Genomic DNA, 11,246 nt, shown 5'->3' with positions numbered 1-11,246 from the left:
GGCTGTGTGGTGGGAGGAAGGGGTGTCTGAGGGATCGTTTTGGAGACTCACAGGCAACAGTGATGAAAAATTACAGGACAGGATGACGAACAAGATCTGGGCACTGCCATGGAGGTTGGCCATGAGCTGGGCACCTATGGTCTTGGATGGGTCAATTAATATCTGCAGGAGTCCACATGAAAAGGCAGAGTGAGAGGCAGGGGCTGGGTCTTCGGTGATGGTTGGAAGTGCGCTGTGGCAACAGGGAGGAGGAATCTGGCTGGAACTTGAAAGAACAGCTTCTGTAAGAAGACTGAAGAGAGGCAATAGGGAATACAAACATTCCAAAATCAAATAAGCTTTTTTTTAAAAGCCAGAGTTTATTCCTATTTAAATCATTAAAATACCCAAGTCCCAAGGATTTCTAGGTTTAAGATGATATTACAGTCAGGTGGCAACCATTGGTTTTTTTCATTTCTAAAATCTTACAAGGATCCCGAGGGATTCTCCTCCTTGAAAATTTTTCTTGTATGAAAGCTGATACCTTGTTTACTTCACACAAGTACATCAATCCAGTGAGTATGAAAAACACAATGCCGGTAACAATCATGGTCATTACAAGGGCAAAAGGGGGATGACCAGAGAACAAAGTGATGAAAATACCGCCGAGTAACAATGCTAATGTCACAGCGTAGAACAAATAGAAGCATATCCAGCATCTATGTGAAACCTCTTCTTGCGTGATTTTTTGAAACCAGGTCCACTGATTATTAGCTGGAAAAGCTGGGATCATGATGAGTTTTAGCTACAGGGACTAGAGGAAGAAAAAAGTGAAGGTCAGATAAATCAAAAGGTTAACTTGATGTGGCTTTGCTTTTAAATGAAGTTTCAAATTCCATTCACCCTAAGTTATCTACCTGTCAAGGCAGGAGACTCTGGGGATGAGGGTTTGGTCCCTAGGTCAGGAAGATCCCCTGCAGAAGGAAATGCCAACCCACCCTAGTGTTCTTGCCTGGAAAATGCCAGGGACAGAGGAGCCTGGGTGGGCTACAGTCCATGGCACCACAAGGAGCCAGACACGATTTAGTGACTGAGCATGCATGCACGCTAAGTTATCGTGTCCTGGTGATATAATACACAGGGCTAGTAATTAAAACAACCTAGGAATGTTGCTAGAAAAATCAGGGATGATTGGTATTTAATCCATATTTATTTTAAATATTTCTTTCAATATCTCCGTGAAGCTGTCTGTCCCCAGCTTCTGAGTCATTTTCAGAAAAACCAGTAGGGATTCTGGGTATATCATGTTGTCCTGAGGTTTGCTGGCAGACATGAAAAGACTCAGAACACACATTGCACTTTATGGGAATATCAACATTACTTGGAGGTATATCTAAGATTGTTCATCAGATACAGATGAAACGGAACACCAAGCAAGGGCCTCATTATTTAATTTAGATACAGGTATATGGCTTCCCTGGTGGCTCTGAGGTAAACAATCCTTCAGTCAACACAGGAGACTCGGGTTTGATTCCCAACTGGGGAAGATCCCACTTGCCTCAGAGCAGCTAAGCCCCTGAGCCTGTGGTCCAGAGCCCAGGAGCAGCAACTGTTGAAACCCAAGTGCTCTAGAGCCCATGCTCCCCATCAAGAGAAGCCACAATGAGAAGCCCGTGCACCGCAATTAGAGAGCAGCTTCCTGCTCAGCAACTAGAGAAAAGCCAGTGCAGCAACAAAGACTCCGCACAGCCAAAATTCTTAAAAATTAAAATAACATTTTTTAAAAAGATTATAGATACAGATATAATGGTATGGAATGCATGCTAAAAGCAACACACCCTCCAGACAAAAACGGAACAAGAGAACTTTGACCTGCAGCCCAGGGGGCTGTGATTTCCGTCCTCTGCCAGTAGGAAGACCCAGCTGCAAGGTTTGACCAGCAAGACCGAAGGAAGCTTCCAGAAGGAAATTCCCCACCCATGCCCTTGTCCTTGCCTGAGTGGACTGAAGAGGAGTCTTGAGTTCACCAGGCTTCCCGGGGGCACTTGGGAGGGCGGAGTTAAAGAAGAGTCAGCGATAACTCCTGTATTGATCGATGGTTTATCAGACAGATGGGCTGCCTGCTGTCTCAGGACCCACCTGGCGATAGACAGGGTTTCTAATTAGTGCGGTTAAGGGCCACAGTCTCCACAACGTTGTAAATCGACTATTTTTTTTTTTTAATTAAAATAAAAAAAAAGAGCCACAACAATCTCAACTGAATCACAGGATTTATTACTCTCCATTATATTATTAATCTCTAGTTTCTCAGGTATAAAGTCTACTTGATCAACAAATCCTGGTACTAGCACGTTTTGTTACATTTCAAAAAACATTTAAGGAGCAATACCCCACAAGAATACTGTCAAGTGTTACATTTTAATAACTATGAGACCTGGGTTTGATCCCTGGGTTGGGAAGATCCCCTGGAGAAGGGAAAGGCTACCCACTCCAGTATTCTGACCTGGAGAATTCCATGGACTGAGTCCATGGGGTTGCAAAGAGTCGGACACGACTGAGTGACTTTCACTTTCACTTTCTTTCACTTCATTTTAATCCATTGACCATGTTTGCACTTTTGCATGAAAAGGAACTCTATGTTCCCTCCTAAATGAATAGCCAAGTAGTCCTCTACCACTTATGGAATATTTAATCGTTGCACATTGTTTTGAAATGCTACCCCTATCATATTAAATAACTACACCATAGGGTATGTTTCAACACTCTGTCTTCCATTATATCTAGCCTTTTGCCAGTCCTAAATTGTACTGATTTAGACCCCATTTGTGATCCTGTTCAAAGTGTTTCCTGACAATCTGTCTATTAGACATCTCTTGGCATTACCCTCAACAGCCGGAGACAAGTTGGGCCTTATAATTGAAATTATAACTAACCATTTCTTGGAAAGACATTGCATTTTATAATAATAAGAATTCCTTTTCAGGAAGAGCTCTCTACTGAGTTCATCTTTCTAGTGTTAATTACTGCTTTATGCTCAGTTCTTATTTAATATTTATATTTCTGTTCCTTTACTTCTATGTATAACACAAAATTACAATTATATACAATGACATATGATTAACTTAATAATTGAAATTTTTATTCATTCTAATTGGCATTTACCATCATAAAGGAGAACTACTAGATTTGTAAACCGTTTCTTATCACTAGACATTTAAATTTGCTGTACTAATTCTAAAACTCTTCAGTTGAATCCTGGATTTTCTAGGTATAAAACTATATCCATAAGAATAATTTTCCTAGTCATTTTACTATTGCATTTACCTAATTACATCATCTAGAACAGTGATCTTCAAATGAACCTACATGTACTCTCAGGGACGAAAAGTACACCCAGGTGGTTTGTGTTTGGAAAGTTCTATCAGGCTCTACAACCTCAGCTGCTGTCCTTCCTACAGCTGCTCTGCCTGCAGGCAGGGTATTCCTTTGGCAGATGTCTTTCGCCTTCTTCAAACGAAAATCATCTCATTCGTATTTATCTTGCTATGGTGCATTGCGTTAGAGTAGGTATTAAAAAAATATCTGATGGCACCGAATATAGGAACAATTAGAAATGTGGGCAGCTATCTTAAGAAAATAAATGACTAATAACTGGGTAACAGATAGTTTTACAAATGGAAGTCACTTATTTTTTGCTGTTAACAAAACCTGGAGGAATCAATGGAAGCTTCATCTAAGGGAAATAACTCAATAAAAGATAATTTTGTGATTTTTCCATATAAGCTTGAAGGAGTCCAAAATATTAAATAACATCTCTGTACACGCCCATCTCTATGTTTGTGAATCAGTTTCTCTTGTCTCTGAAAAATAAAAGTGTAATGATGCTGAAGTTGGTCTCATTCTAGCAGTGAGAATTCTGTACATACATATGCATTTTGAAAAGGGAAAAAAAAATGAGACAAGAACCTATTATTACATCATTGGAGATGAAGCCTTTACCAGTGTCCTTTTGCTGTTAAAAATATGATTTGCACTATCATATTTTGATCACAGGTATACTAACTGTATTTTTAACTTAAAAGAAACTTAACACCTAGAGTCTTATAGTCAAAAATATTTCTTACAATTCAGGTTTATGTATACTCTTACTGCAGAGAACTAGGAGAAAAGGAAAGATATACCCATCTGAATACAGAGTTCCAAAGAATAGCAAGGAGAGATAAAAAAGCCTTCCTCAGTGATCATTGTAAAGAAATAGAGGAGAGCTATAGAATGGGAAAGACTAGAGATCTTTTCAAGAAAATTAGAGATACCAAGGGAATATTTCATGCAAAGATGAGCACAGTAAAGAACAGAAATTGTATGGACCTAACAGAGGCAGAAGATATTAAGAAGAGGTGGCAAGAATACACAGAAAAACTATACAAAAAAGATCTTCATGACCCGCATAATCACGATGGTGTGATCACTCACCTAGAGCCAGACATCCTGGAATGTGAAGTAAAGTGGGCCTTAGGAAGCATCACTACAAACAAAGCTAGCGGAGGTGATGGAATTCCAGTTGAGCTATTTCAAATCCTAAAATATGCTGTGAAAGTGCTGCACTCAATATGCCAGCAAATTTGGAAAACTCAGCAGTGGCCACAGGACTGGAAAAGGTCAGTTTTCGTTACAATCCCAAAGAAAGGCAATGCCAAAGAATGCTCAGACTACCGCACAATTGCACTCATCTCACACACTAGCAAAGTAATGCCCAAAATTCTCCAAGCCAGGTTTCAACAGTATGTGAACTGTGAACTTCCAGATGTTCAAACTGGATTTAAAAAAGGCAGAAGAACCAGAAATAAAATTGTCAACTTCCTCTAGATCATCAAAAAAGCAAGAGAGTTCCAGAAAAACATCTATTTCTGCTTTATTGACTATGCCAAAGCCTTTGACTGTGTGGATCACAACAAACTGTGGAAAATTCTGAAAGAGATGGGAATACCAGACCACCTGACCTGCCTCCTGAGAGATCTGTATGCAGGTCAAGAAGCCACAGTTAGAACCGGACATGGAATAACAGACTGCTTCCAAATTGGGAAAGGAGTACGTCAAAGCTGTATGTTGTCACTCCGCTTATTTAACTTATATGCAGAGTACATCATGAGAAATACTGGACTGGATGAAGCACAAGCTGGAATCAAGATTGCCAGGAGAAATACCAATAACCTCAGATATGCAGATAACACCATACTTATGGCAGAAAGCAAAGAAGAACTAAAGAGCCTCTTGATGAAAGTGAAAGAAGAGAGTGAAAAAGTTGGCTTAAAATTCAACATTCAGAAAACTAAGATCATGGCATCAGGTCCCATCACTTCATGGCAAATAGATGGAGAAACAATGAAAACAGTGGCAGACTTTATTTTTTTTGAGCTCCAAAATCACTGCAGATGGTGACTGCAGCCATGAAATTAGAAGATGCTTACTCCTTGGAAGAAAAGTTATGACCAACTTAGACAGCATATTAAAAAGCAGAGACATTACTTTGCCAACCAAGTTCCGTCTAGTCAAGGCTATGGTTTTTCCAGTAGTCATGTATGGATGGAGAGTTGGACTATAAAGAAAGCTGAGGATCGAAGAACTGATGCTTTTGAACTGTGGTGTTGGAGAAGACTCTTGAGAGTTCCTTGGACTGCAAGGAGATCCAACCAATCCAACCAAAAGGAAATCAGTCCTGAATATTCATTGGAAGGACTGATGCTGAAGCTGAAACTCCAATACTTTGGCCACCTGGTGCCAAGAACTGACTCACTGGAAAATATCCTGATGCTGGGAAAGATTGAAGGCAGGAGGAGAAGGGGACGACAGAGGATGAGATGGCTGGATGGCATCACCGACTCAACGGACATGAGTTTGAGTAAGCTCTGGGAGTTGGTGATGGACGGGGAAGCCTGGCATGCTGCAGTCCACGGGGTTGCAAACAGTCGGACACAACTGAGCGACTGAAATGAACTGAACCAGTTATGACCAAATAATTTGTTAAATCTAAGTATAGATAAGCCATCTTTTGATTATTTAAATTTTTATAAATTAAAACTATTATGACTAAGTTAAAAAAAATAGGGGTTAATTTTCTTGTTTCGTTAGGAATTTTTACATATGTTTTAAACTTAAGGCCCCAGTTTTGTTGCGGGAATTTTTATGGATGCTGAGACTAGGGTAAATCTATCTACCTTGGTAAAATAATTGCAAAGCCTTCCAGCAACTCAAAGGAAGCAGCTCCTCAGGCTATCCCTAGGTAAATGTGTGACCAACATTTAAAATTATTTGAAGAAAGTGGTTTGTTTGGGGTCTGTCTTTTCTAAATTTAATTTTGGTAATGTCTGTTTTCCAGAAAATTATTCATGTAGTCTAGGGTGTCAAGCATACTGGTATGAAGTTGTCTGTTATTTATAATTTTTTGTCCAACATTTCTTGCCTTATTCATAATAAACTTGAAGTTTTTAATTGACTTGACAGGGTTCCAAAAAGAAAAATACTTTCCTTTCCCCCAAACCAGCTTTTACTTATATCCATCAACCATAATGTTTGCTCTCCAGTTGATTAATTTTAGATGTCATTAAATTCCTTCTCCATTCCGTATGTTTAAGAAGCATTTTTTTCAATTCCTAGATTGAATGCATGTTTTATGTAATTTCAATCTTGCTAAATAAAGAAAAAAGTTCAAGCTTGTACTGAAAAAAATTAGCACAGCTGCCATAAAGGAAAAAAGACACTAGAGATGAAGTTAAAGGGACAGATGGGAGAATATATTTTCAACAAAGAGAAGACAAAGAGTTAAAATCAAACAAAGAACACCACAAACAAAGAGCACAACAAATTAAAGGGAAAAAATTAAACTGACAAAGGGCATGAGAGAAAACACACATCTGAGGAACTGCAATGCTCTGTGAATCTCAAAAGATACTCCTGACCTTACCTAGTCATGAAAAAAAGAGCTTTCTTAATGACTTCCAATCACACCACTACTTTTACATAAATGTAAAAAAAAAATCATGCTTTACCTGGCATTAAATGCAGCTCTTTCTCAACAGAAACCAGCAAACACCCTTCAAGGTAAAATGCTAAGCATAGCTCTTTGTGTCTCGTTTATAGGAAACAGGATCTTGATTGGATAATTGCAATAGCATGGATTCTATAGAGAACTATTTCATTCATCAGCTTAGTTTTCTTCCAGTTCATCCAATGATATAAGATGTCCGGGGACTGGAAAACTTCTTAAAGGAGGGACAGGTTTCATACACTTGTTATATGATGGTTAAGGATAATGTGCCATAAATAAAGCCCAGGAAATGATCATTTGTGTTCCCCTTGGTATATTAATGGTAGTTGTTTCATTTGGATTCACCTGATGATGGTTTGGTCAAGATAAGAGCTGCCACCCAGCGGGTACCAGGATTTTTCCAACTGCCTTGAGCTTGAAAATTCCGGGGACACTTGTTGAGAGCACAGCTCACCTGGTGCTTCATGGAGGCTCCAGCAGCGGGACCAGGAGCCTGGGCCACCCACACAGCACCACGGGCTTCTTAATATCAGCACACTGATGTTAAGCCTGCTGGGGAGACTGCTTAAAATTATTACTCTGTGCTTCTTTATTCACAGGTTCATGGATGTACAAATGACATACAAACAATGGCACAAATTTAAAGTGTAAAATTCAGTGAGCTTTGACATATCATCAGCACAAACAAGATCACTAAACACATTCACTGCCCTCCAAAGTTTCCTGATGTCCTCTTGTTATCCATGCCTCCCTCCCTATACTCAACCAGCCACCTGGTCTGATTTCTGTTACTAAAGATTATTTTGCATTTTATGTAAATAGTATCAAGTACGTATTCTTTTCTCTTTTGCTTCTTTCACTTAGGATAATTATGTTGAGATTCATTCCTATTGTTTTGAGTATCTATAGTTTGTTCCTTTTTATTTTAAATAATATTGCACTGTATAGATATATCACTGTTGGTTTAATCCATTCTCTTATTTACGAACATTAGATTGTTTCCAGTTTGGAGCCATTACAAACAATTTAGGACATTAAAGAGTATAAATGCCAGTTTACTGTTTCTTTATTGAAAAGGAAATTTTTTTGACAAATGCTTGAAATCATATAGACTGGGAATATAGGTTAAAAATTAAAGCCTTATATATTTTGGGAAAAGATGATCAGAAAACCAATCATCCTTATGCTTGGGAGTTGTTGGATTTGAATATCTTCTCTTACAGAACTTTTCAGAAGTGCAAGATATTTCCGAAGTATCATGGGGATGTTTCCCCATTCCAGTGGTAGAAAAGCCAACACAAAAAGTTGATGATTGTGTTTAACGCAATACCAAGAAATGGTCTGTATGTGATGTCAGCAGACAAGCTAGGTACTGTCTTTCAGCTCCTTGCCACTTTTGGGAGAAATATATTTTCATTTCCTATAATATTTCACTGAGCCACCGAGATAGATAAAGACATCTATCCATACATATAGATATATATATATACACAGATAGATGGATGGATCTATCTATAAATGTACATGTGTGTATGCATATATATACATATATATGCAATTTTGGTTTTTAAACTATTTAGTCTTTTTTATTGTTGTTTTTGTTCAGTCTCTCAGTCGTGTCCAACTCTTTGCAACCCCATGGACTGCAACACATGAGGCTTCCTTGTCCATTTTATCGCCATGCAATAAAAAAAAAAAAGCCTTAGTGAAACGTTGAGAAAATCCAAAAAAATTCAACTAGAAACAAAGTTCATTACTTACCCCACTGAGAAACAATCAGCGAAATGGTGATTTCCTGTTACGTTTACTTCTTTGTGACATCAGCTCATGGATGATAAATGTTTCTTTGTCTTATTCTATTGTGTCTTTCAAAAAGTATTAGACATTGTTTTCAGTATTTTCCACTGGAAGTGATTTGTCTTGAATTTATCCCCTCACCTGTATGACACAACAGTTTTGGATTTTGAATTTTTCCTCTCATTTTTGATTTTCAAGAGCCCTTGCATTTTTTTTCTGGATCCTTTATGACACTCTATACTTCATTTATATGCTGCTTCCTACATGTCTGAAATGTTAAAGATATAAGTTGAAAGATGTTTTTCTGTGTGCTGCTCTCTGCATTGTTTGAGCATCCTCTAAAGACCTTTGAGTTTGCCAACCATGACAGAAAGAAAAAGTGAAAGTGTTAGTCGCTCAGTCGTGTCTGACCCTTTGCGACCTCATGGACTGTAGCCCACCAGGCTCCTCTGTCCATGGAATTCTCCAGGCAAGAATACTGGAGTGGGTAGCCATTCCTTTCTCCAGGGAATCTTCCCAACCCAGGGATCAGACTAGGGTCTCCTGCACTGCAGGCAGATTCTTTACCTTCTGAGCCACCAACCATAACAGAATCCTTCCTCAAAGGTCTTAGTTTCTGGGCTCTCCCTTCATATTCAGGGAGGTACTCACGGCTATTGGATAGGGCTGGTGCACTGGTGGGATCTGTAGGGTGATTAGGTGAGTTGGTGGCATAATAAGTCATCATTTCATTGTGGAACCCCCACACACACGTGTTGAGGGAGCAAAGACGTTTGGTCAATTATATTAAAAGACAAAATTTCACTCTTGGGAGTTCCTTGACCATCCATCCAGTGGTTAGGACTCTGTGCTTCCATTGCCCAGACCTGGGGTTGATCCCTGGTTGGGGAACTAAGATCCCACAATCTGCATGGTGTGGCCAAAATAAGATTTCACTGTCCATTAGGACTGAAGGAGTGGGGAACAACCTCAGTAGGGAGTCTCCTCTGAGGCAATAATCATGATTTTCAAAGAAGTCAGTCAACCTTGTAGCATGACTTGCTCTAAGATGTTTGGGTCTATAGATTCATGTCCACAGTGGGAAACTTCAGTGGGCTTCCTATGTGCCCAGGCCTGGAGAGTTATAAGGGGTAGGACATTGGGGTTATTTTCAGTGACAAAGTGTCTCTTCTTGACCCAGATTTAGTTCAGCTCCTCTGAGACCTCGTCCCAATTAGGACTCAACTTCTGCACTTCTCTGCTGGTCTTTGCATCTTCCAATCTGAGCTGGAAACTTGCTAAGTTGGTTTAGTGAGAAACCCCCACCCCTGATGGCTGATCAGATTCCTCTTTCTCCCCACCCCCAGCTCTCAGGTGATGTCACCTTGACCTGCCTTCTGCAAAAATCCTGTTAGGTTGATTTAGCCAGATTCACCATGGCCCCCCAAACCCCTCTAATGTTTCCCCAGTAATTTTCTACCCAGTGACTGATCCCCAAACTTCACCTGCTCCATAAATTCCCACTTGAACATATTGTAGGAGAACTCAGCCCAGGGGGCTTCCCTGGTGGTTCAGTGGCAAAGATTCTGCACTCCCAATACAGGGGGCCTGGGTTCGATCCCTGGTCAGGGAACTAGATTCCACATGCCACAACTAAGGCTGGGTGCAGCTAAATAAATAAATATTAAAAAAAAAAAAAAAAGAATTGAGCCCAGTTCTATGCTGAGGTCTCTTTTCCCATTGCAATATTTCCTGAGTAAAATCTAATTTTATTACTTTAACTACTGGCTGGCTCTAGTTTTCTTAGACATCAAGAAGCTCAGAACTTTTGAAGTGTGGTGAGCCAGTGAGGTGTCTGCAATGATGTTCTAGAGGGTCTCACAGGTAGCATTTATGACAAGGCACAAAACATGACCATGGATGGTGAGAAAAGAACAGGACATGGCAGGTGATAAGGGCCGTGAGCTCGGCCCCTGTGATCTTGAAGGGATCACCTCTGTGCTTATTGAAATCTGCAGGAGTTGACAGTTAAGACCCAGATGAGAAGCACTAGTGATGGTAGGAAGAGAATAAGAAGGTTGGGAGCTGCAGAAACAAGCAGGATAAAACTAGTTTCGAGATGAATTTGAGGGAAAGAGGACTTCTGAAGGAAGAGAGATTTCATACAGGCAAGAGAGAACAAACAGATTCCAAACTCAGAAAACAAAACTTACTAGAAGTCAGAGTTTATTTCTACGTTAATTATACTCAAGGAACTTTCAAAAGGTTAAAAGACCCAGTGATATCTGGCTTTAATATATATCATAGTGAGGTGCTGATAGTTGCTGCCTCTGGTTCAAAACCCTCTGGATGACCGTGGACAGTTCGATGCCTCACTAATTCTTCTGGTCCAAGAGAGGTGTAGTTTGAGTTTCGGCATAATCCATACAAGAGTATCCCTCCCGAA

At 39.7% G+C, this 11,246-nt stretch overlaps 1 long non-coding RNA gene across 1 annotated transcript; it reads right to left on the bottom strand.

The window, feature by feature from the left end:
• Positions 1-339: 339 nt before the first annotated feature.
• On the bottom strand, positions 340-7,460 carry LOC145533294 (uncharacterized). Its single transcript, XR_014073983.1, has 3 exons — positions 7,026-7,460; positions 1,975-2,118; positions 340-793 (listed from the first exon to the last, which is right to left on the bottom strand). It is a non-coding gene; the product is annotated as an uncharacterized LOC145533294 (long non-coding RNA).
• Positions 7,461-11,246: the final 3,786 nt, after the last annotated feature.

The sequence above is a fragment of the Giraffa tippelskirchi genome, chromosome 13 (genome assembly GCF_054371585.1).
Source record: "Giraffa tippelskirchi isolate mGirTip1 chromosome 13, T2T-mGirTip1v1.2.pri, whole genome shotgun sequence".
In the NCBI taxonomy this organism is placed as follows: domain Eukaryota; kingdom Metazoa; phylum Chordata; class Mammalia; order Artiodactyla; family Giraffidae; genus Giraffa; species Giraffa tippelskirchi.
This window is presented reverse-complemented; position numbering and strand designations above follow the sequence as displayed.